The following is a 27,114-nucleotide window of genomic DNA, read 5'->3' on the forward strand; positions in this document are numbered from 1 at the left end:
GAGGCTTGGACAACATTTCCGCTGAGGTGTGTGAGGATTAAATAATGTGTATCAAGTGCCCAGAACATAATACAAGAGCAATGAATGACCCCAATGATTACTTTTTATTTTCGTATCCCGAAGCCTGTGGTAAATGGCCTTGCTTATGAATGGAATCCTTTCAGTTGTTTTTTTCTCCCCAGAGGATAGTCTCAAGTATTTATAACTTTTTTCTTTCTTTCTTTTCCCCCCACCATATCCAAAACTAAAGGAACAGTACCCTGCAGCTCCGTTGAATCTGAGTTTCTCTTCAGCAAGCTATCTTGAGCTACATGATGTAATTGTTAGCTAACATTGGCTTTGAACCAAGCTGTGGCAACAAGTTTCTTTCCTTAAGGCATGCTCTGGATAGTATTTCATCTCAGTTTAGAATCTGTACTTCATAAGTGGACTATGTATTGGCAAAGAACTGCCTTGCTTCACTTGCAGGACGTGGTGGTGAGTGCTTTGCTCGTCCAAGCTGTCTCCTTGGTCCAGGGTTCATCACGGGAACGCTGAACTCTGAAAGACACACTTCATGCTTGTATCTTTAGATGGCACAAGCCAGTAAAAACCTTCAGTGACTGTAACAAAATAGAAACATTGTGAGACTTCATTCCATTGCTCCTAAAAGGTCAATGCCATATCGTATCTTACTGTGGTGAGTCAGACTTGATTTTGTGTCCTGACTTTGATACATACTAGCTAATACTTCACCTCTCTAAGGTTTGGTTTTCTCATGTGTAGGCTAGGGATAGGAATAGTACGTACCTAATTGGGTTGTTGGGTAATTTAGTTGGGTTAATGTATGTAATGCACTTAGCCTACCTCCTAAAACCTAGGGTGTTTTGATAAATGTTAGCTCTCAGTAGTAGCAGCAAAAGAAAAAGTCTTAGTGGTGTTAGTTTATTTGTGTATATTTTATGAACATATCTCATTTCAGGAATTCCCAGAACTCTTCTTAAATTTTAAATTGATGGTCGAATTGTCTTTAAGCAATGTCTTAAAGAAATATCTTTAAGAAAGTCTCGCTCTTCTTTTTTATTCTTGCTGCGTTTTTCCTTCCCTGGATAATTCCAAGTTGCCTGTCTCTGAATCCTGTTTCCTCCAGCTCTGTGCCCCCAGGCCAGCCTCCATGGAGGATGTGGAGTTATGGGCTCTTCTTTTGCCTCTGGCGCCGCCTTGTATGTAGGTGCTTGTTTCTGATTGCCTTGTGGATTTCTAATCTTTGCTTCATACCCTTCACACTGTTTCTCTTACTTTTCCCTCTGCAGCTCCATCTTGTCCCCTTCATTCATTCAAAGGTCACTTATATAAAGAAGATGTGAGTTTCTCAGGTCTTCTGAATAGGGGTGGCCAGGTTCCTAAAACCAGCGTTCACACTTACTTTGCCAAGCTGACTCTTTCTGATTGCTTAAAATATTCTCTTCTTCCTCTTCTCTATATGGCCTTCTAGACTGATCCAGGAAGAGCACGCTGCTTCTTCTGTGAACCTTGGTCATGGGTCCATCATCACTGTCTACCAGCAGAGCATTTGATAGATTGAAACATCTTATTCTCCAACAGTGAATAGGGGAAAAGAAGAGTTTTCTATAAGAAGAAATTATTAATGATTATTATAGTGAAACACATATATTAAAGCTGTAGTATATTTAGTTTTGAATGCTATTTGGCACTGAGTTTAGAATTTGGGACATTCTGAGACTATGATAAATGACAAATATGTTTCAAATGTTAAACACATTTTGTGTAAAAAATAGTAAATGTGTTTTAGCAAAGAATCACCAGTAGTAGAAAGTTTCTTCTTGTGACATACATTCCATCAAAATATATTTCAAAGCCGAGTCATATCAAGCTTAGGGATTTATGAGAATGTATTTGTGGCTCTAATAGATAATACACACACACACACACACACACACACACACATATCCTTTAGTTCTTTAAGTAAAAAGGCTAGTACTTTTTCTACACAAAAATTACTTTCACCTCAAAAAATTAAACATATTTTAGCGTCTTTTTCAGTTCAAGGGTGTGTGGTTATTTCCAAAGGGGTTATATGATGACACATAGAACAAAGTTTCTGCCTTGCAGGCTTATCAGATAGATATGTATTGGGGACGGGGTGATAAGCCAAATATATGTGATGCTCCAGTCCAGGGCATAGGTGATGAATGCCATCCAGAGATGTGGGCTGTGTTTGAGGGATCATGCGGAAGTTTCATGGAGAAGGTAGGATTTGAAAAGGATCTTGAAAAAGGAGTAAAGAGGTATCTACAAGTAGCGACTGGGGTTTAAAAGACATTCTTGATGGGGAAACAGTGTGAGCAAAGGACCCTGAAAAGTATGAGGCCTGTTGGCAAAAGAGCACATGCTTCTCTTTGACCAAAGTAAGGTGGAATGTAAGGGAATTGGAGGGAGGGGAAGGGAAGGGGAAGAGAAGAGGAATAATAGTAATAGCTAATGTTTATGGAGTACCTACTATGTGCCAGGCATTGTTTTGAGCACTTTACTTGCATTGACTGATTTAATCCTAAGGAAGAGAAGGCCGGAGGCACAGATCGGCTCATAGTTCAGACTTTGGATGATGAGGTAATAAGTGTGTCATTCGGTTGGCAGTGAGGAGCCTGAATTGCCACAAGGAATAACTGAGCTCCTGTGAAGGGAGGACCATGCATGAACTGAGGTTACAGCAATACGAAGGGTGTTCACAGGAAGTTTTAACCAGGGTAACTGGGCATATTAGAAGTTCCCCTGCCCCCGCACACACACACACAAAAACAATGAAGTCCCCATGGGCAGCAGTGTTAGTGTTTTCATATTTGTATATACCAAGTCTTCAGAAAAAGAGAATATAGGGCTTCCCTGGTGGCGCAGTGGTTGAGAGTCCGCCTGCCGATGCAGGGGACACGGGTTCGTGCCCCGGTCCGGGAAGATCCCACATGCCGCTGAGCCTGCGCGTCCGGAGCCTGTGCTCCGCAACGGGAGAGGCCACAGCAGTGAGAGGCCTGCGTACCGCAAAAAAAAAAAAAAAAAAAAAAGAATATATTTTTTAGTAGAGTAAGATGTTAGTTTATTTTATACTCCATTATTGATTTGTGACCACAGAACTGCTATTTGTATCTTAAAAGCAAATCAGTTCTGTTACCTGCCTTAAGGTTACTTAAATTTTTAACCTTGAGCCAAAATGCATGTTACTGAAGTGATCTTCTGTAAACCTATTTCAGGCTTGGCGTTCTTCAGATACAGTTTGATTTTGAAAGAAAACACATAGTACCATAATGATATTTACTCTCGCTGGTTTGTTGACATTATTGATTAGGCTAATATATGCCAGGTAACTACCTTTTTCCCCCTATTCATCTTTTTTGTACTCCTTGAGCTTTTACAGTACTTGCCTTCTAGGAAAAATATATTCCAAAGATGAAATTGTATATTTTGATGGAAGGAGGTCAAAGATATGTTTACACTTCAGAAAAAGTGCAGAGAAATCCCCTTAGAATTTAGGCAACATTTGGCATGCTTTGTGTTTTTCCCACACACAAATGAGCTTGTAAATGGCCTGTGTTTGTTCTTTGTGATTGATGGGAAAGGGATAGTGTAGGACTGGAATAATTTATATCGGATTAATTTGGCAGGATGCCGATAGTTTCTTGATGTTTAATTCTAGGCACATTGTTTCCATCCTGTTAGTTTGGGTAACCTTCTTGGTTAAGGACTTACACCGAGGGAATTCTGCTGTCCGACCCACACGGAATTGCCATCCATCCAGTCCTGCTGGAATCCTGGGTCAGACCTCGCTCGCTGTGAAGACAGCCATGGCAACACCCAGCCCAGAGGTGGTGCCAGTAGGAAGAAGTGGCCTCTTTTTGGCTTTCTGGCAGCATGTCTCTCATTAGCATAGGGTGCTAAGGAGGAAAACTTGAGGAGAAGCCTTGAAGAAAGCCTAGCTTTTTACTCGTGTCCCTGCCCAGAATGATGCACTGCTAGCATGTAGCCAGTTATGAAAGGAAGAAATCAAACCCGAACGTGAGGGCAAGTTTCTTAATGCTTTCATTTCCCACTTTAAAATTTTCTGTCAGGCAACTTCTTTAGGGAGATATGACCCAGTGGTCATGCTTAGGAAATTGTATTTGGAATTTCTTTTAACTGAAGCCTCAGAATATCATTGAGACTGTGCCCTAAAGACTGTCATGGCTGCAGCAACACAACCTCTTAGGCAAGGGGAGGAAAATGATCCAGGATACACTTGGGGCCTAAGAGACTAAAAACCTTACTGGCCACAGAGAAGCAGGGCTGAGCACGTGGCCTGGGACCCAAGTGCACTGTGCTCTCATTTGACCACCCTGGTAGCTGGCCGAGAGGAGGACTGGGCAGGATTCTTACTATATCTTATCACATTTTCTCAGATGTTTGTCCTCAGCATCTACTTCCCGTACATGGACCCATACATGAACACCTGAAATAAAGACTATGTCCTCAGCTTCTCTTGAAGCATTCTGTGGCGTTGGACTCATTCTAGCTAATATCAAGTAAGGAAAAGTGACCTCTGTGACTTCTAGGAAGTATCCTTTAAAAAAGGGTTCTCTCTTCACCCCTTCTGCTATGGACAGAATGTTTGTGCCCCCCACCAAAATTCATATGTTGAGAACCTAACCCCCAAGGTGATGGTATAAGGAAGTGGGCCTTTGGAAGGTGATGAGGTCATGAAGGTGGAACCTTTATGAATGGGATTAATGCCCTTATACAAGAGTCTCCAGAGAGCTCCCTTGTCCCTTCTGCCATGTGAGGGCACAGCAAGAAGAGGGCCATGGATGAACCAGAAGGCTGGAATCCCTCACCAGACACCGAATCTGCAGGCACCTTGATCTTAGACCTCCCAGCCTCCAGACTATGAGAAAGAAATGTTTGTTGTGTAAGCCATCCAGTCTATGGTATTTTTGGTATGCAGCCCAAGCTGACTGGGACACTTCCCACTTCCTACCTCTCACTGACTGGAAGGCAGATGTGGCGGCTGGAGTTTGATGATCGCCTTTAGACCATGAGGTGAATGCTATATAGCAAGGATGCCAGGGGAACAAGCTAGAAGCAGCTTGTGCCCTTGATCCAGTGGGACCCAGGCAGTCAGCCTGTAGACCTACTATACACAACAGTGAAATGAGCTTCCGGTCCAAACCATTGTTATCTGGGGTTTTCTGTCACTGCCAGCTGAACCTAAATCATAATGAATACTGGGACTTTGTGGTAGTAGAAGTAGAAATGAAGACAGGCAAAAGAGATTTAAACTTTCAACATAGGATAGTTTTTCTTTTTTTTTTTAAATGGTGAAGAGTGTTATAAAAACAGAATAAAACCTAGAAGGAACTGATAAGTACTGGGATGAAGATATTTTAAAATTTCAGTCCAATTATACTAGAGTAGCTTATATGTAGTTCTTTTGCATAGAAGTGGGACATTTGATAGTTGGAAGATTTTTCTAAACCTGTAGTTCTATGAAAGCTATGAAGTTTTATTCTAAATTTCTTCAGTAGACTGTTAAATTTCATAAGTTTTGGTTTTGAAATGGCTTTGTGATTGATTTAACTGACCAATCTGCATTGTGGTCAGACTTGTATGATTTGGTTTCCTTTGAAATTTGTTGAGATTTACCTTAGGGTCTAAGTTATATCAGTTTTTTTTTTTTTTTTTTTTTTTTTTTTTGCGGTATGCGGGCCTCTCACTGTTGTGGCCTCTCCCGTTGCGGAGCACAGGCTCCGGACGCGCAGGCTCAGCGGCCATGGCTCACGGGCCCAGCCGCTCCGCGGCATGTGGGATCCTCCCGGACCGGGGAACGAACCCGTGTCCCCTGCATCGGCAGGCGGACTCTCAACCACTGCGCCACCAGGGAAGCCCTGTATCAGTTTTTATATATGTTTCTTATGGACTTGAAAAGAGTGTGGATTCTCTACTTGTTAGATGGAGTGTTCTGTGGGTACGAGTACCCTACATTGCTTTCTGTATTTTTTACTGTTTGTCTCCCCACCTAAGTTGTGCTCTCCATTAGGGTAAGGACTGTATTTTGTTCATGGCTCTTTCTCCGGTGCCTAGAACAGTGGCTGACACTTAGCAGATTCTGATTACAGTTTATATGTTAATTAAGTCAAATTAATTGTGATGTTCAAATCATTTGTAGTAATGATCTTTTTTTTGTATATCTAACATCAATAATTGAGGGAGGTAAGTTGAAATCTCCTACCAAAGGTGCGCATTTTTCAATTTCTCTCTATAGTTCTCTCCCTTTTTGCTTCATGTATTTTGAGTCTATTTTATTAGTGTATACAAATTTAAAATAATTTCTCCCTGGTCAATTGAATCTATTCACATTGTGTAATGGCCCTAATAAGGCTTTTAGTCTTAATGTTTATTGTATCTTTTTTTTTTTTTTTTTTTGCTGTACGCGGGCCTCCCACTGTTGTGGCCTCTCCCGTTGCGGAGCACAGGTTCCAGACGCGCAGGCTCAGCGGCCATGGCTCACGGGCCCAGCCGCTCCACGCCATGTGGGTTCTTCCTGGACCAGGGCACGAACCCGCATCCCCTGCATCGGCAGGTGGACTCTCAACCACTGCGCCACCAGGGAAGCCCAATGTTTATTGTATCTTATGTTAATATCACTATGTTGGCTTTCTTTTTTACTAGTATTTATTTGCTTGTTTTTTCTGTCTCTATTTATTATTGGCACTTGCATGGTTGTTCTTTCTCTGTCTACTTTCAACACTTCCAGGTTCTTTTGATTTGATGTATCTCTGTGATAACACATATTACTGGAATTTTAAAAATCCAATCTGATACTCTTTGACTTTTAACTGTAAAATTAGTCAATCATATTTACTATAAATTCTTGATCTTTTAGACATGTTTCTATCATCTTAATTTATGTTTTATATGTGTTTTATATTTTTTATTTTTTCTTGCATTTGGGGGATTGTTATTCCATTTATTTCCTCTACTTATTTAGATGTTATGCACTCTATTTCTGTTCTTCTAGTGTACAGCATATGAAATCTTACCATGCATACTTATAAAAAGTCTCCCAGATCTCTTCCCTAATAAAACAAAAAACTTAGAATTTATGATCTACAACTTACATGTAATTATTGCCTTGCATTTTAGTTCATGAATTCTCTCTTTTGCTAATTCTTTCTCTCTCTAATACGCTGTTTAACTCATATGCTGAGTTTTTAATTTCTACCATTATATTTTTATTTATGTAAGTTTTATTTAGTTCTTTCAAAAATCTGCCTTTTTATTTTGGTGGTCTCTTGTTTTGATTCATTTTAAAAATTTAATCTTTTAATTTTTTAAACTTTTTCTGCATAGTTATTCCATACGCTTGTCTGGTATTTCTAGTATCTGAAGACTTAGGGGGGTTAAATCTGTTGGTTGTTTTCATTGACTATTAAAAGTAGTGGTTTAAACCTGGGTACTTTGCTCTTGGAATTCTAGTGTCCACAATAGTGAAAAAATAAATTTCTGTTGTTTGAACCGCCACCCCCCCAAAAAAAGTAGTGGTTTATTTTATTGCATGTTTTGGGGAATTTTTGATTGTGAACACATATTATGTTGAATTTAATCTGTGAGAACCCTGAAGACATAAACAGGGTGGGTTTTCCTTTGGAAAACCAGGGTGGGTTTTGCATTTATATATACAAATAAGCTAGGAGACTATTTGATTAGGTGCATAAAACTGCTACTGAGCTGGGCTACTTTAACTCCCCTTGTCCTACCCAAGAGGTAGGGTGGAATGGGGAGGCCTGAGCCAGTCTCCTTAGCTATCTGTGTGCCCAGAAAAAGTCCTTGGGCCTCAGTTTTCTCCTTTAAATCTAGAGCACTGGACTGGCAATCAGTTTCATTCTAAATCCTAATTTCTATGTACCTACAAATATTTCAAAATAAAAGTAAGTGGCTTTTATAAACAGACTCCTTTTGGTGTTCCAAGACATGAATGTCAAACACATGTCTTTGGGTCCTTCATTTATATTATAATAATAAATTAACAACAGCCTCTGCCATCCACTGAGTGCCTGCTCTGTAGTGGGCCCTTCACATGCATTATCTCATTTGATCCTCAAAACCATCTTATGAGAGTATCTTCATTTTACCAGAGAGGAGATGAGGGCTAAGTAGTAAACACTGGTCCACCTGCCTCTAAAACCCCCAGGTCTTCCCTCTGGGTGGTTTTTAGGAGTCTGCTTTTGTCACTTAGCTATAGGATCAAATGAGTGTGGATGGTAATATTATCATTACCCTTGATTCTCATTAGAATTTTTAAAGTGTTTAATTTTACATGAGGGCAAACTAATCTCAGATTTCTATTTGATGCCTGGAAGGGGGGATCCTAGTTGTTGTTTTGTGGTTTTTGCCATTGAAAAGAGGCAAATGAAAAGCATTTTGTCTTCCCCTTCTCCCTTCAATCCCTGCTTCAGGAATGAGTACAATAATTGGCTAACGTGTTTATGCATTTGTGTACATAGTTGTGACCTTCACATCTAGTCCTGACTTTTTTTTTTTCTAGTTTGTTTGAAGCAGGGAAAAATACAGAGCCACAATATGCCACTAGAAACAAGTTCTTAGCACACATGGTTAGTTGCCCTGTGCTTCCTCCACTGTGCACAGTGATAGCACTTTAACTTTTGCAAGTGGAGAAATTACCAAAAATTATTGATTGGGGCAAGAGTCAAAGATGACTCAGAACTAGACTCTATCCCTGCACCTAGATAAAGTTGTAATCCAGCGTGGAACCATGTTTCTATGTATTTTCCCCATATTTTTGCTACAGTCGTGTTATTATCCTTTCAGCCCACCAGAGAAGTTTGCCTTGACTTTTCAAGTTGACTAATATCCTTCACTGGGTGTCCTAAATGTGCTGGACCCTTAGTCTGCCCCATTAGAAATAACATTTTGCTTATAAGTATTTCTCTATTTGAAGAAAAAGGAAGTATTTAGAAGTCTTTTAGAAAACCAAGTAAGTAAGTTCTGGAATATGAAGCAAGAAAGTGGCCAAAAATCATAGTTGTAATTGTTAGTATTTGTTGCATTTTCTTCTGATTCCTCAATAAATTATCTTTACACTCCCAGAAAGCTGTCCTAGAAACAGGACACTACACAGATACGGGTTTGGAGAACCGTAGGCACGTCCTGAGGGAGGCACAAGTGATCATCCAGGAGGGTTTGTTTGCCAGAGTTTTAATTCGATGATGAGCTGCTTACCTTCAAGTGACCACGGTAGAATCCTGCCTTCTACACCTCTGTCCGTGGCTGGGTGCCTGTGAGCTTGCGCTCAGGGTACATTAAGCAACGGGATGGTGTGAGGGCCGTAGATGATGAAACGTTGTTTTGCTGCTTGCAAACAACGACCTTCCCGCAAGCGGGATTCGTTGAAACCTTCCTGTGAAAGATTCTTAAACAAACTTGGTCTTTGTTGACCAAAGATAAAAGAAATAGGGAGGCCAAGTAGGAGCTTAGGCGGTTCACAGAATTTGCACAAGCTCTACTTTTTGGAGATATTCACAAAATGTTTGTCTCTTGGTGACAAGGAAATTATTTGTTTAAACCTTAGAATGTTCCCTAACGGCCGTCTGGCAGACTCAGTCTACGTACTCTAGATTTTTAAAAGTTAGACTTTTAAATACTCAGAGAAGGGGTTTCCCTGGTGGCGCGGTGGTTGAGAGTCTGCCTGCCGATGCAGGGGACACGGGTTCGTGCCCCGGTCCGGGAATATCCCACATGCCGCGGAGCGGCTGGGCCCGTGAGCCATGGCCGCTGAGCCTGCGCGTCCGGAGCCTGTGCTCCGCAACGGGAGAGGCCACAACAGTGAGAGGCCTGCATACCGCAAAAAAAAATTAAAAAAAATAAAAAATACTCAGAGAAAGTATGGATATAATTTCATGGACTGTATGTAACCCTAAAAGGTGATAATGTTTGGAAAGAAGAAAAGACAAATAGAGCTGGCCCTCTGTGTCTGTGGATGCGGAACCCGTGAATACGTAGGGCTGATTATGGGGCTTGTGCGTCGGTGGATTTGGGTAACCATGGCCGGTCCTGGAACCAATCCCCCGCGAATACCGAGGGACGATTGTATAATCAAAATCCTAATCAGATAGAGAATGCTCAGAGTGAGGAATGAGAAGGGCACACACCAGAAAGGTTCATTGCGGCTGTCACAGGAATTCATTTGAGGGACTCAGACTTCAAAGGTGGAAGAATAAAGTATGAATCTATTAAAAGGAGCAAAGGAATGTTTGAGTTGAATCTTTATGAAATATTTAACCAGGAAGGAGAAATAAGGGCGACCTTAGAGTGGTAGCAATAGATGACTGAGGGAAGGCAGAGCTGCTCTTGTATTTAGGAGAAGGGTGGCTCTCTGACCCGAAGGATAGAACACATAACTGAAAGGGAAGCTGAGGCCCAAATTGGTGAGAGAGAATGCAGCTGCTTTAACCTATCTCACAATTCCAGGCCTGGATGAATTACATCTCTCAATATGAAAATAATTTGTAGATATGAGTGTAGCGGGACCATCTGTCATCTTGGAGGTGCCCTGAAGTGCAAGAAAGAGACAGTAACCCTTGTCTTCAAAACGGAGGCCAGTGTAGATCCTGGAAACCACAGATCAGGGGGCTGGATACAGTTCACCAGAAAAATCCTAGGTCTGTGTGGTGTGGGTTGGAGAAGAAGTGACCAGTCCCCAAAAGGCATCGTGCGTTCATCAGGAACAGTTATGCCTAACAAACTACGTACCCTCTTTGTTACGTGGTTATCAGAATGGTGGAATTCAAAAGTTTAAACATAACAATTAGCATTTCGGCAAAGCATTTAATACCATGTGTTGTGATAACCTTGGGATAAGCAGGAGAGAAATGTGGATCTCTGGTTGTTTGCACGATATACTGAGAGTGTTGATGAATGGATCGATACCAGCTTGGAGGGACATTCTTGGTGGCATGCCATGGTACTCTGTCCTTTGCCCTGTCACGTTTTTATCATTTACTTGGATTAAGGTAGAAGTCATTCTTGTTAAATTTGCAGTGACAGGGCTTCCCTGGTGGCGCAGTGGTTGAGAGTCTGCCTGCCAATGCAGGGGACATGGGTTTGTGCCCCGGTCCGGGAAAATCCCACATGCCGCGGAGCGGCTGGGCCCGTGAGCCATGGTCGCTGAGCCTGCGCGTCCGGAGCCTGTGCTCCGTGTAGCACAAGGGTATGAGGAAGAGGTAGGAGATGTCCCGAGGAGATAGCGAGGCGCCAGACCCAGGAGCTCTGCGCACTGTGTTGCCATGGTTTGAGGTGACTAATAAAAACAAAACAAAAAGAATAATAGAAATATATAGAATGGAGAAGGTAATAAATTAGACTCTATACTTGCTTGACCCCCTGTGGAATGCTTTGACTTGTTGGGAGTGTCGTACTTGAAGTTAGTGTTTATCAGTGTTGTACTTTGAATGCATGTATTTATCTGTGTGGAGAGAAATCTTGGGATGATAGCCATTTGGAATTATTTGACTGGCAAGACTTTCTGCCTTTATTCTTAGGGCAGAATTAGGCCAATGAGTAGGGGTTACAGGAGGGCTCTGTAAAAGAAGGGTCTTCTAGCCGTGGGAGCTACACAAGTTGAGAGCAGGAGCCTTGAGAAGTATTTGCCCATGGAGGATGGCCACCCGTCCGAGATGCAGGGGACACTGCAGTGAACGTGGAGTGAGGGGTGTTTGCCTCTAAGGTCCTCTGTGCAGGAAGCCGGGAGGCGGTGAGAGACCAGGAGCTCTGAAGACATTAAAAGGAAACCCAGTGTAGTATCCACTAGGGGTTCAAATGTGATGTTAAGATTTCTAAAATACATTTCCTTGTACTTTATAATTAAAAAGTAAGAGCATTAAAAGGGCTTTAAAATTAAATATCATTGGGAGATTACTAAGTAGCTGAATTCATTTAAAACGTCTTTGTAATACAATGTTATATGTCAGTTATATCTCAAAGAAGACTTTGCAGAATTATTTAGATGCATTTGTCTTTCCTGACCCTCTGCTGTAATTGCAGCAATCATCCTTAACCTCACATCTTTGGTACGACTCTCTCATTCCTTTTCTGACGTTCTCTCAGCTGCCTTGCTTGACTTGTTCTATTAAACTTGTTTCTAGGGATCAGTTGCCAGTCATTTCTGTTAAGCTGAATAAATCCTATTTAGAAGTGATGGTATGTAAATGTGTACATTTTGTTCGATACCAAACCAGCAATTTTACCTTCTCTGGCGGGGAGAGAGCAGGAGGGCACATAGGAGGGCACACAGGAGGGCACATAGGAGGGCACATAGCATAAACCAAGCGTCCATCCTACCCGAGTGCCACGGGAGCCATACTCTTTTGGCGGGGAGGTCGGTCATATTCCAAGAAACGCTGACCAGCTGCCCAAAGTATATTTAAAAGGAATTTCCACGTTCACTTGTATCTCCTGAAGGACATGCAACTCATACTCCATCCCAGCACTTCTCAAAATCCCCCTTTGCTCTCCTCCCCACTTCTCTCTACCAGGTGGATTCTCTCTAGGCTGTGGATTCTTTTTTTTTTTTTTTTGCGGTGCGCGGGCCTCTCACTGTTGTGGCCTCTCCCGTTGCGGAGCGCAGGCTCAGTGGCCATGGCTCACGGGCCCAGCCGCTCCGCGGCATGTGGGATATTCCCGGACCGGGGCACGAACCCGTGTCCCCTGCATCGGCAGGCGGAATCTCAACCACTGTGCCACCAGGGAAGCCCTAGGCTGTGGATTCTTCTCTTACCCCCAGCCCTTTATTATATAAATCAGCTTGCTTCTTGGCTTTATATTTGCTAAGCATAAGGTGGGTTTTTTCTTCCTTGAGTCAAAGGAAAGCTCAGGAGCTGGCAGACAGGCAAGAAAGAACCTTCCTGCTGTCCCTGCAGTAGCTCAGAAGGCCTGGGAACCGAACCCTCCCTAGAGGACAAGGGGGCAACCAGAATCAGACAGGTCAATAAATCTTGTCACCTGTGTGTGGACAAGAGGGCAGTATTCTAGGGGCAGCTGATGGACAAATTGGGTTACAGTATTCGTGTGGAGGAGAGCAAAGGATAAGGCTAGGAAGGCAGGCTGAAGTCAGATGACAGAGGGGTGGTTTTGAAACCCAGGCTGGATTGTTCGAGTTGGAGAAGTTGGCAGGAGGCCGATTAGATACGATAGATTGGATATGATAGGTTTGAAGCATTAACATTCAGCTCATTTTGCATATTTCATAATTCTCTGTTACTTAGGAGCGTGCTGATACTTATAAACCTTTCCAAGCATATTTTAAAATTACGGACACTAAGCCCTGATTGACCAAAATAATTCATCTACAAGTCTCTGCATGGCATGGTTTCATTTAAAGTCAGGGTTGGGAAATAACAGTGCTGGTTTCCTGGACAGAGCAGGAACCAGAGCCCCACAGGAGATATTTCTCTCTCTGCATCTTGGTGCTGACTACTCTGAAGATCAGACGAAACAGCTCTTTGCTTTGCAAAGAAGCAGCAGGAGTGTGCCTTCTTATTTTAATACTTCAGGTACACCATTGCCAGATTGTAGTACAGAGCCATTAGAGAGGTTTCAGAGGTGGGAAAGCCAAGTTACAGTTTTATTTTTGAGTAACAAAAAGATTAAAGATGAATGTTTTAGATGAGTGCTAGGGATGTGATGTACAACATGATTAATATCTGAAAGTTGCTGAGAATAAATCCTAAGAGTTCGCATCACAAGGAGAACATATTTTTTTTCTTTCTCTTTAAAGGAAAAACAAATTTTTTTTTTTTTTTTTTTGCGGTACGCGGGCCTCTCACTGTTGTGGCCTCTCCCGTTGCGGAGCACAGGCTCCGGACGCGCAGGCTCAACGGCCATGGCTCACGGGCCCAGCCGCTCCACGGCATGTGGGATCCTCTCAGACCAGAGCACGAGCCCGCGTCCCCTGCATGGGCAGGCGGACTCTCAACCACTGCGCCACCAGGGAAGCCCCAGGAAAAACAAAATTTGAGAAACTTGATGAATAGTAATTATATGTGTATACACATTTTAAATTTCTTAAATAGCAGCAGGTTTTACAATGCTTTATACTTTTTTTTATAAATCCTATTCCTTATAGAGCCCATTCTTCACACATTATTTAAATACTTTGTTTAGAAAACTCTTATTAATCATTGATTACCAAATAGAGTTTTTAGAAGATTATGAAATAACAGGAATATTAAATTGTATAGTAATTTAAGGTATTGCTATTCAAAATTAAAAATCAAGATACATATTTCCAGGAACTTCTGATTAAGAATTTGCAAATTAATATGATTATTTTAAGGATTAGTTACTATTTATTAGGGAAATAACTTTAGTTGTTATTAAGTATTTATATAAAATTCAGTATCTTTTTCCAAGAAATTTTTTGTTTGTTTTTAAAATATTTTTATTGAAGTGTAGTTGATTTACAATGTTGTGTTAGTTTCAGGTGTACAGCAAAGTGATTCAGTTATACGTGTATTCGTTTTCAGGTTCTTTTCCATTATAGGTTATTATAAGATATTGAATATAGTTCCGTGTGCTATATAGTAGATCCTTGTTTATCTGTTTTATATATAGTAGTGTGTATCTGTTAATCTCAAACTCCTAATTTATCCCTCCCACCCACCAAAAGGGTTTTTTCAAATAAAGTAAGAGAAGAAAAATTGAAGTTGTAAAGAACTGATTTTAAGAAATGGCTGATTGTATAAATTATCAATTTCAAAATGAATATTAAAGATTTTGGATACTGCTTCTTTATTAGAAAAATTCAATATTGATTTTCATATTTGTATTCTTTGTTCTAAGGACTCCTTAAGCGGTATTCAGCCTTTTTTAAAAAAAATAAATTCTGGAATGGAAGAATGGATAAGGAATCAGATCAGTCATGGCTTCCCCAGGAAGACTCCCCTGCTGACACCCACCCCAGCCCCCTGAACAGGGCACTCCCTTCTGTGTGTTCTGGTAGTGCGTGGACTTCCCTTACCTAAAAGCGCACTATATGATAATGGTCTGTTGTATTTGTATTTCTCCCTCTGCCTGTATCTCCCCTGCCCCCGGAATATTATTTAGAAATTGCCTTTAGACCATTTACCTTTTTTTTTTTTAATTTCTAAGGCTTGATTTTTTTAGAGAAATTGACAGTCATTAAGCAACTGATCAGTTGAGTTCAGCCTATTCAATAATATAAAATTAGAAAAATCTGGTGAAAACTTAAGTTGGAGAAGTTGTTTGTAGTTACTGCATATTAATAAGTAGAATACAAATGTGAGAAGACTATCAGACTTCAGTTTTAAGGACCTCGCCATTTCAAGTTATTTTAATTTTAAAAATTCTTCTTAGTTTGCATATTCTAAACTTGAATTTAGAGGCTCTGAACCATGATGATGAAGAGCTGGCACTGTTTTAATTACTTTCTCTGAACACATAATAGAAAAGTTTTATTCAGATTTATTGGAAGCCAACATGAATTTCCAAACTTCTCAGCCAATAACAGTGTTTCAACAATCTGCCAAGATGCTAAGGATAAAAATCTCTGGTGATATATTGTTTCTGTATTTTAAGAAGTACCAAATCAGAACATGCTTTTCAAAATTGAAAATATAGTTTCAAAAATGACCATTTTTCAAGAAATGACTTTACAGCAAAACCATAAACCATAAGTATATTCGACATGGTATCCATCTAAATTTCTTGAGCATGAATTAAAAACGAATGTGAATTCTGGTTGAATTCCTTTTCTGCCACAGTTTGATGGAAGGAATTTTGCCTAGCATTGAAACAAAAGTGGCTGCATTCTAACAACTAAATTAGGTAGCCTTTTGAGGAGGGTGTGGGGTAAGTGAATTAAGAGGGATACTTTGGCTCTGGAAAGAGAATGATTAGAAGAAATCAGAGTGTTCTAAAGGACTTCTCAGTTTTTGCCTTCAGACAAAAAGAGCTTTCTTGTACTTTAACACCCCTCCTAGTCCACGAATGTACTTCTAGCATCTTTCATCTGAAATTCAGCTACTAATCCAGAAATAAGTAAAAATAAACTTCTTGAGCAGTGGCTCTTTGTTGACAGAGCATGGGTTCGTCCAGGTCATCTGGATTTCCTTGGCATCCTTGAGTTGGTTCTAATTTGTGTGGACAGTGGATTAAAATTGGAATTAAGGTAATAGTGAATATTTGTTTGTTTTTAAAACACTTCTGTTAGTCTTATTAAACAGTTTTTTAAGAAGTAATACGGAATGAATCACCTTCCTGTAAAGATGGGCAGCTTGAATGCCTGGTACCGTAGCAGACAGCCACCATCAAATTCAGTAGCGTTTAGGAGGATCACTGAATTGTGGCAAGATTTGATCAACAATCATCAAAGATACGCAGATTTAAATGTCAGTAATCTAGAGAGCCCATTCATCTAGAATACCTTGTTTCGTGAAAATGTCATGCCAAAAACTCCTGCGTTTAGTTTTCTGACAGTTCAAAGAGATAGATGTGGAAATTTTAACTATGTTGTAGAAGCATATATTTAAAGTTACTATCTGTTTATTTTTTTGTGTTTAGAATGGGAGTGCAAGTTTTAAATGGTGAAAACAAAAACAAAACTGTGCTTGTATAAAGTTATACTGAAGTCATTTGGACATTATTTCTTCATCCCTTCTTATTGTTATCTATAAAATACATGCCTTATAAGGTTTGGATTTTTGGAGCTTGCAAATAGAGCTCAACAGTCGATCACCTAGCCTACAAACTTGTCTGGCCTGTCCCGCACTGTTCTCCTTGACTCTTAAGGTGGAGATGCCATTTCTCCTTCTACCTAATTTCAGCTCTTCAACCCAGCACTGATCTCAGTCTTCCACATCTCAAGAACCTTGCTTTATCCATTCTCCCTTTTGGATTTTCAACCTCTCTTTCTCTCTTGGCACTTTCCCATTGGTATCTAAACAGATTAAGATTCTTCTGTATAAAACGCTCTTCCTTGATTCCATGGACCCCTCAGGGCATCGGCTTGAAAAAGGCACCTGAACATATTGCTTTCCTTTCCTCACTGCCCATAATTTTGCAGCCCCTGCAACGTGGCTTACACCCCGCCGCTCATAGAAACCTCACGTGTCAAGGTCACCAAAGGCTTCTTTGCCACAAAATTCCAAGGTCAAACATTTTCCTTTCATTTCGAGCACCATCTGACACTGATGACCACTCCTTCTTTCCTGAAAGCTCACTCCTTTTTTGGGTCAGAACTTTTCCTGGTTCCTTCTATCACTCCTGCCTCTCCTTTCCAGCCCCTCTGTGGGGGGTGGTAGTGGTTCTTCTCCTTCCCCTTCTCCTCCTTCTCCTTCTCCTCCTCCTCCCCCTCCCCCCTTCTTCTTCTCCTTCTTCTTCTCCTTCTTCTTCTTCTTCCTCTTCCTCCTCCTCCTCCTCTTCTTCTTCTTCTCCTTCTCTTCCTTCTCCTTCTTCCTCTTCCTCTTCCTCTTTCCCTTCTTCTTCCTCCTCCTCCTCCTCCTTCTTCCTCTTCCTCTTTCCCTTCTTCTTCCCCTCCTCCTCCTCCTCCTCTCCTCCTTCACCTCCTTCCCTCCTTCCCTCTCCTTCCCTCCATCCCCCTCCCCCCTTCCCCCTCCCACTCCTCCTCCTCCTTCCCATTCCTTAAATGTGTGCATCTTTGGTATTTCTTTTCCTTCCCTTCTCCTGTACAGTCTCTCCCTGGGTGATACTGTCTATTTAACTATCATCTCTATGCTGATCATTCTCAGATTTCCTGTCTTCTGTGCTCTCCTGAGCTTTGCTGAAACCACATGGCAATTCCACACATTCCTTAAAATCAGAGTGGTCAGAAAGAACCTCCTTCTTGCTAATCCCTCATATAAGGCACACAAACCATCCAGCAGCTCTGGGTCCCGGATCCACACAGTCACCAACCCCTATATCCTCCACCTCCTAAAGGGCACTGTAGCCCATCCATTTCTCTTCACCCCACTGCCTTTACCCTAGTAAAGGGTACAGGTCACAGTCCCTCATGCCTAGATTATCCCAGTGGCCTGTTTACCCTTCCCCTTAACTCCAGTCTTGATCTTTCTCATCCCTTCCGTATAACACAATCAGAACAATAATTGTCAAGTTGTGTATCTGGTTTAAAGTCCGTCAATGATTCCCCACTGCCCTCACGGTCAAGTCCAAGCTCCCTGCATGGCCTGGGGACCCCTCTGCTTACCCCTACTTCCCTCTAGCTTTTCCCCCAGCCCCTGAGCTCTATATGTATGAAATTACTTTCTGTGCCTCTGCCTTTGCTGTTCCCTCTGCTCAGAGCACTCATCATCCCCACCACTGCCCCCCCAGCCTCCTTCCCATTGCACCTTCAGATGGCTAAATCCAACTCATCCTTTCCAAGGCCTCAGATCAGACGTAGCTCTCTCTAGGAAAGTTCCTCTGACCACCTGAACCCCAGTCAGAGTCTGAGTGAGGAGCCCCTCCTGTTGAAACAAGAGGGCAGGGGGCAGAGCACGACGTTTAAAAGAAGGACAGCCCTTGAGGGTGTGACGTAAATGGGTTAGAACCAGCCAGGTCCAAGAGGACAGAAGATTTGACTTCCAGTGGACCTTGAGCGTCATTAGATGCTCGTTGTAATACACTAGCCAAATGACACACCCACCGGCGCCATGACAGTTCCAAGGCCGACCAGAAAAGGGCAAAAAGTGGGCGGTGGCCCAATTCCTGGAAATCTCCTCCCGTTCCCCAAAATAGTTGGAATAACCTCCCACTTATTAGCCTATGAAATTACCCAGTCCATAAAAACTAGCCACCCATATTTCAGGCCCTTTTGCCTTCTGAGATGAAAATGGCCCACACTCTGTCTGTGGAGTGTGTTTCTCCCAAGGCCGTTCTCACCTTTTGAGATGGACCGCATTCTCTCTATGGAATGTGTATCTCTCTAAATAAATCCACTTCGTATCTATCACTTTGTCTCTCACTGAATTCTTTCTGCGATGAGACATAAAGACCCCGAGCTTCAGTAAGTCCTAAGATAAGGTGTGTGATCTCAGTTAAAAGACCATGGGTTCAAGTCTCAGTCTGAATTCTAGCTGGGTTCAAGTCCCAATCCGAGTTGTGTGGTTTCACTGTGGGCCCTTCTCGCCTTCCCTTGTGCAGAAGCTTCATGATGTTGAACTGGCCGCTGTCTGCGCCGCCCACTCCACTGTAAGTGCCGTGAGGGGAGAAATTTTGGCAGCCTGTTCATGGCTGTTTCAGTGCCTAGTGGTGTGCACTGAAATATTTGTGGAACTAATAAAAGGGTGGAAAGTGCTTTTAGGAAATCTGCAATTTTTAACAAAAAACAACCCACTAACATTAAGGTCTTAAGGCAGGGGTGTTGAGAAACTTCTCTCCTCTGACTCAGGAAACTCTTAAAAACCCTCTCGAGTATGATAAAATATTTCCAGGGCTTCCTTTATTCTCCCTCCCTTCACTAGGTGAATAATGGCTCTGCTACTGGTTTACTACTATAATTCATTGGTGAACAAAATGTTTTCAACATCTTTATTAAGTGCTAGAGAGCCCTTGTTGGCTATTTCTGGGACTTTGACAAGGTGGAGGATGTTCCTGGCTCAGTAGTGGGCATTGGAGAAATAGTGGTACCAGGAACCCAGGTTGGATGTATGTCTAAGAATAGATTTTCTCTGCCCTATATGAAATCACCTTTTTCAGGTAGAGGGTATATATGTCTGTGCTTGTGTATAAAGGACAGACCTAATGCATATTAAACTCTATGAGGACCTTATTGGAGAAATATCTAAACAAGTTCAAGTTATTCCATCAGGACACCTGCTCTAGGAAAGAAGAGGAATTATCAGGAAACCCACCAGATACGGCAGGAAGTAGCAGAAGATTTGAAGGGTTGAAATCAGGAGTAAGGTTGCTGGAGCCAGCCCTACTGATACCACCTTGACCTTCATCAGTTGCCTCTGGTTTCAGGGAACAGAGATCACTCAAAATAGAGTAAGTGAACAGGAAGTTTGTTGAATGGATACAGAGGGCTCACACACTCAACATCAGGAAGGACAGACAGGAGGGCCTGACCCATTCAATGGTGTCATTCAGATTTTCAAGACTATTGAATGAGTGTACCTGGCCTTTGGATATTTAACCCAGAGTCAGGTGTCTGGTCCGGTTACCTGTGGCTTGGGGGATGGGAGGAGAGTGCTGTGAGGAGAGCAGATTCTCCTCCGAGGAGGTGTGGGCAGGTGGGCAATGACTAGGCTGTCTGGCGAGATGGCAGCTCAACCTAGTGGCTGTGAATAAAGGATCCAAAGTCATGCCTGCTGGGTTCATCCCTGGCTCCACGTCTACCTGTGATATTGGCTGACCTCTGTGTGCCTCAGTTTCCTCATCGATACTATGAGAGTCCTGATCTTATAGGGATATTGTGAAGGTTCATGAAAGCATAAATTAAAGGGGCTTAGCACACAGTAAGTGCTCAACAAACATTAGCCATCTTTATCAGCCTAGCACTTCCTAGATTCGTGACAGGTGTGAAATACCTTTGCAAAGGGTATCTCTTGATGTTTGAAATGGCATGTAAAGGGTGACTGGGCTTAGCCAAGGACACCTCCTTCAGTGGCTGCTTGGAGAATGGGAACAGGTGGTACCCTCTGGCATTTGGAGTGATTTATTAGCCGGGGATTGCTCAGCCTAAATGGGAACGGGCGTCTGCCCGGGGCTGAAGCGAGCCACCAAGATCCTTGACTCTGAGTGGGTCGCTGACTGGGCAGATACTCTGATTACCCAGCTGCTGGGGGCTCTGTTTCTTCTTTTCTTTTCTTTTTTTTTCACTTCCTCTCTTCTCCAACCCTAAAACAAAAGTTGGACACTTAATTTTTTAAATTGCTCTGCATCTATTGGAATGAGACAGCTAGGTATGCCTTATTCCTGTAATTTGGCCTTTAATAAAGCTAAATGGATTGACGTGTTTTGAAGCACCAGCTGCCTGTACAAACTAGAATTCTCCATCAGCTGTTTGCTTCGGATGTCCTTAGAAAGATGCTTGTCTGTGTCTGGATTCTGTGTCAGAAATCTTGAAATAGTTTAACTTCCTGGTAGTACCGATTTGATATAAAAGGGGAGAAAACATAAATATTATTGCCACAATGATTGTGACTTTATAGTGGTCTCAGTTGTGTCCTTCACTTTTACTTATTTCTGCATTTGTGTTCACCTATCTGGGGAAAACTTTGGAGGATGATACTGCTCAGAAATTTTGCTTTGGTGAAAAGATAAGTTTTGGACCAAATATAAGTGAAATGTATATGAAAGGGTATTCTGTTTTCCAGAAAAATAAAGGTTTAAGGTTTGAATGCAAAAGTTTGTTGTTGTTGGTTTTTTTGTTTTTTACCTACCAAGGTGAACAGTTACCATTTCTAATTATCTTTTATCCTGCATTGTACTTCTGGTGTATTTTATGAGAACTTAATCTCTTAAAAGTAAGAGGAATGAAAGAAAGATCAATAATTCCATGGTATTATGTCCATATCTTTTTTTCCCCTTTCACTAAATTATTTAGCCTACAGTAAAATTTGAAAATATTTTCTGAACTTTAAAGTTATAGAAATGTCATTGCAGCTCTATTTACAATAGCCAGGACATGGAAGCAACCTAAGTGTCCATTGACAGATGAATGGATAAAGAAGATGTGGCACATATATACAATGGAATATTACTCAGCCATAAAAAGAAACAAAATTGAGTTATTTGTAGTGAGGTGGATGGACCTAGAGTCTGTCATACAGAGTGGAGTAAGTCAGAAAGAGAAAAACAAATACCGTATGCTAACATATATATGGAATCTAAAAAAATGGTTCTGAAGAACCTAGGGGCAGGACAGGAATAAAGATGCAGACGTAGAGAATGGACTTGAGGACATGGGGAGGGGGAAGGGGAAGCTGGGACGAAGTGAGAGAGTGGCATGGACTTATATACACTACCAAATGTAAAATAGATAGCTAGTGGGAAGCAGCTGCATAGCACAGGGAGATCAGTTCGGTGCTTTGTGACCACCTAGAGGGGTGGGATAGGGAGGGTGGGAGGGAGGGAGGGAAATGCAAGAGGGAGGAGACATGGGGATATATGTTTATGTATAACTGATTCACTTTGTTATACAGCAGCAACTAACACACCCTTGTAAAGCAAATATACTCCAATACAGATGTTAAAAAAAAAAAGTTATAGAAATGTAATTGATGTTGAGTTTGGAGATTGCAAACCCCAAAGCTCTAGTTCAGAGAAAACACACACACACACAATGTGGCAAAGTTCCCAGGCTTACATGGTTTAATTCCTTTTCCCCTATCAGGCCCAAAACAGAAAGTGCAAATATCTCACCATGAAACCAGCAATCACGTGAGGAAGGCAAGTTGGTTATAGGGTTCGGAGGAGCGCATCCGGTGAGGATTTGTTGGAATGCCTGCCCCCACAGCTCCTATCTCCCGAAAGATTTGTTGTCAGGGCCTGTGATACTGATACCGAGGATTAAGTTTGAAATTTCAGCCTTTATGTAGGGGAGGAGCTGCATTTCTGTGCAGCTAAATGCTACGTCAAACTTTCGAACCGAAGTGAAAATCCAGGATCAACTTTTGACTGTAATTAGCAGATTTTGCAAGATTTCTGTGGTTAGTGGAAAAGAGGTCTTCTCTCTATATAGTGTTGTTATATCATCAGGTCTAGGGATTTATTTGACCTAAAACTCTACATGGTCAAGTTTACAACCTGGATTGAAGAAGTTTCAGAAGGGGATAATTCCAAGTTGCTGAGGAGGGAATTTAGCTTTCTGGCAAGAATTAATAAGGGCTCCATTGGGGAGTTAGATGTCTTGAAACTGTTATACTTAGGGTTGGGGATGGGGGAAGGGACTCAGGAAGATCTGACTATCACCAGACTCATTAAATCCACTCACAGGCTTTACTGCTGACTGAGCTGTTGCAGATTCTGTTGGCTAATTACATTTTCAGATCTAAGCTAATATGTGCATATTTTACGCCTCAGTAGAGAGGCCACTGTCTTAGCAATTAGTAAAATAACTGTTTATTGAAAAAAGATACGTATCTCTTTCTAGTATCACCAGAATCATTTGTGACCTCATAGGAATGTTGATTAGAGTTTTATATTTTAAGGTTCAGGTCCTGGGCATGAGTGTTGCGTGGGCCTCTTCCCAAAGTCTAACATCATTGTCCTTTACTTACGTTTATGTAGGGTTCATACTGAGTACCAATCCTTGGTCATGGTGGCAACAGCTGACAGTGGGTATGATGGTTTGGATCATTGTCTGCTCTTGGAAAAACAGTCTCTGTCCTCCAGACCAAATAGAATCACCTTCAAAATCCTTGCATATTTTCACTGCATAGTCGTTTGCTGATGAGACAACACACCAGAGCCCAGGCAGGGACAGTAAATGCAGACGTGTCAAAGAATAAGTATGAGTGGATTTTTTTCAGCAATGAAAGAACCTTCTAGAAATGAGAGTAAGGTTGTCATAACCATGTACATAAGGAACATATCTTTTTAAATGCTTTAAAGGAAAAGTTACTAAATTTTAAAGAAGTAAATACCAAATTATATTACATTAGACACAAATATCTTATTTTTTCTCATTCTCCTGTTGCCACTTCCATATATCAGTGTATCTCCACAAAAACATATTTAACAAAAGCACGGGATTCTTTTTTCTTTATTGACTATATGATACACCTGCTAGGATTTAATAAATGTTTATTTAACAACGATTCATTAAATTGACCCAGTATGTTTTTACATTGCTTTTTCCCATCTCGTTATATTTCTGCAAAGTCGGTTTTGTATCATAGCTTTTGCAATCAGTATTTTATCAGTTGTGCGTAGTTAAGACTGTTTGCCAAGGACATTGCCTAACCTGTCAATTCAGAGAAGAGTTTCTGACGTCTGCATTTCTGTTACTCAAAAGCAAATGAATGCTTGACAAGTGGCAGCTTTGTCTTATTTGCTCAGGGCAACGCAGAAAACCTGGACATGAAATACTTTCTATTTTTAATAGGAAAGAGGCAGTAGCAATCAGATCTTCTCTGATTAAAGCTGTATGTTTCTGTAAACAGTTCTGCTTCCCATGTAATCTGGAGTGAATTAAATTCACTTTTCTATTGACAGGATGAGGGTCACTCATTTATTCATTTTGGGTAACTGTTACTAATAAAACTTTTCACTATTTTTAGCATTTCGAAGAAGGTTGTTTAGGGCTTCCCTGGTGGCGCAGTGGTTGAGAGTCCGCCTGCCGATGCGGGGGACACGGGTTCATGCCCCGGTCTGGGAAGATCCCACATGCCGCGGAGCGGCTGGGCCCGTGAGCCATGGCCGCTGAGCCTGCGCGTCCAGAGCCTGTGCTCCGCAACGGGAGAGGCCACAACAGTGAGAGGCCCGTGTAACACACACACACACACACACACACACAAAAAGGAGGTTGTTTATCGGTTGGCTTGCTTATTCTTTTTTATTTTTATGCTATGTTGTGTTCGTGGGGGGGTTTAGAAATTTCGAAAACAACATGGTGACCATATTACCAAAAAAAACGAATAAAAAAATAAATAAAAGCTCACCCACAGTCATATCACTCTCCGTTCTCCTTCGTTTTCCTTGCTTCCTTCCAGATTCCTTTGCAATAGTTGTAGAATTTGTCTTTTATTCATAACATGTGAGGTCAATCAATCGCTTTATCAAGAGTGTTTTAATTAATGACTAACAGGTGTGCTTCATTCTGTATATCAGTTGTTTCCTAAAGTTGTGTATGACGTGTTCCATTTTCCTATGATCTTAAATCATTACCAAAATTCAGTGGGTCTTCATTTCTTAGCATTTTTCAGCTGGCAGTTATCCCTAATTCTTGATCTTTGCACATCTCTGTTGTATAAAATGCTTAAATATTATTGGAGGTCAGCATTTATAAATCCCTTCAGTTGCCATCCTCCCACCTCAGTTGGCCTTTGTACAACTCCAACTTTTCACTTGATTCTTTTTTAAGCAAAACACTTCTCTCCCTTATCTTCTAGACGTGTTATATGAGAAATAGCTATGTAAGGGCTAGATAAGGGTAGAAATTGATACACATTTGATTTATGGAAGTTTGATAGATTTTGACTTTGGAAGCGCAACTATGGTCAAAATGGGAGATGTCATCTCTTTTTGCAAATTTTTCAACAAGTATTTGTGAAGTGCCATGCTTGGCACTGTGCCAGGTGGTGTGGAAGATAATGATGTGTAAAACTTTATTTTTATTATCAAGGAACTTTTCACTCATTTGCATTTTTCTTTAGGATTTTTCTCTATATTCTTTGAATCAGCTGCTTTCAACATCAAGGACTTGCATTTATATTGATGTGAATAATGTTGAGTGAGTTAGCTTTATATACTAGGGTTAGCATGAAACTGGATTATTCATATCCCAGAAATGTTTTTCTCATATGAGCAATAAGTCATTGAGATTCAGTGTAGAAAATTTATTATGCTACTATTTTTAAATAAAATAAGTTTTTTTTTTTTTTTTTTTTTTTTGCCGTACGCAGGCCTCTCACTGCTGTGGCCTCTCCCGCCGCGGAGCACAGGCTCCGGACGCGCAGGCCCAGCGGCCATGGCTCACGGGCCCAGCCGCTCTGCGGCATGCGGGATCCTCCCGGACCGGGGCACGAAACCGTGTCCCCTGCATCAGCAGGCGGACTCCCAACCACTAAGCCACCAGGGAAGCCCTAAAATAAGTTTTAATAATAGTTTTCTTTTATAGAGATTAAGGTCGAGAAATGTTCAAGGATTTATTTCATAGGATAGAAAGCCCTAAGTTCTTCAGAGAAGATGTCAAGCTGTGATCTCATGAGTTTAAGCTATTGATAATGAGTATAAAAAGATTGAAGGGATAACATTCAGCCTCTGTAGATCATTGTGCAATCAGGGTAAACATGACTCTGAACTTCTAAAAGTTAAATACATTTAACTTTATTGACTGAGAAGCTGCATATACTATTATATTCCCTATTCCTCAGTTATTTCTTAGTCTTCTGAGTTATATGTCTCCGTAGACAAGGCCATATAGTGCCTTTTAATTTTTATATTTCTTCTATATATAAGTTGTACATAGTCATTGGAGGTAAATTTAGAAACATATTAGCTATATAATATATATTGTATATTACCAATATTACTGTTAATATTTTGGTATATTTTGCTTCAGACTTTTTACTGTAATATGTGTATTTTTTTCCTTACTAAATCCACGTTTTATAACCTGATGAATTTTTTTTTCAGTGTTAGGTTATTTGGGCCTGTAAGGTATGGGGAGTGAGACCTTCTGTCTACCTTATTCATTCCATTTAAAAAAGAATATGTCGGGCTTCCCTGGTGGCGCAGTGGTTGGGATTCCGCCTGCTGACGCAGGGGACATGGGTTCGTGCCCCGGTCCGGGAGGATCCCGCATGCCGCAGAGCGGCTGGGCCTGTGAGCCATGGCCGCTGAGCCTGCGCGTCCGGAGCCTGTGCTCCACAACGGGAGAGGCCATGGCAGTGAGGGTCCCGCGTACCGCAAAAAAAAAAAAAAAGAATATATCAAACTTGGCATGGACTTTGACTTCATTTATTTAGAAATTGCAAGTAAATATGAATAAGCATGTGTGTTTTATTACAAATTCATACTTAAAGCATAAGTGAATAGCAGTTTTATTTAGAAAACTCTAAGCATGTTTTGGGGGGAATTTTTTTAATTCTAAAAGGTTCAAGTGGCTCCACATTAAAATGAAACAATGAAATGAAAGCAGAGCTCACACATATTTGATAAAGCTGTAGACCACATAATGATGGCATTTTTACCTGCTTTTAGGCAATACCTAGAATGTAAGTCTGGTAAAGCTGGAGGCCATACCAGCGTTCCACACCATACTAGACATAATCTTGGCACAATCCCTGGCATGTAATAAGGCCTAAAAAAATATGAGTTCAAGGAATGATTGAAGCAAAGAGACAGAGAGAGAACCAGAAAGATGAGGTGATTTACCCCTTTGCTTGA

At 41.3% G+C, this 27,114-nt stretch overlaps 1 protein-coding gene across 1 annotated transcript in view; it reads left to right on the plus strand.

The window, feature by feature from the left end:
• Positions 1-27,114, plus strand: part of SLC7A2 (solute carrier family 7 member 2) — a gene marked incomplete at both ends in the record, with an annotated part of 64,088 nt that overhangs the window by 11,569 nt on the left and 25,405 nt on the right. The window lies entirely within an intron of this gene.

Source organism: Hyperoodon ampullatus (genome assembly GCF_949752795.1).
Source record: "Hyperoodon ampullatus genome assembly, chromosome: 20".
NCBI lineage: Eukaryota > Metazoa > Chordata > Mammalia > Artiodactyla > Ziphiidae > Hyperoodon > Hyperoodon ampullatus.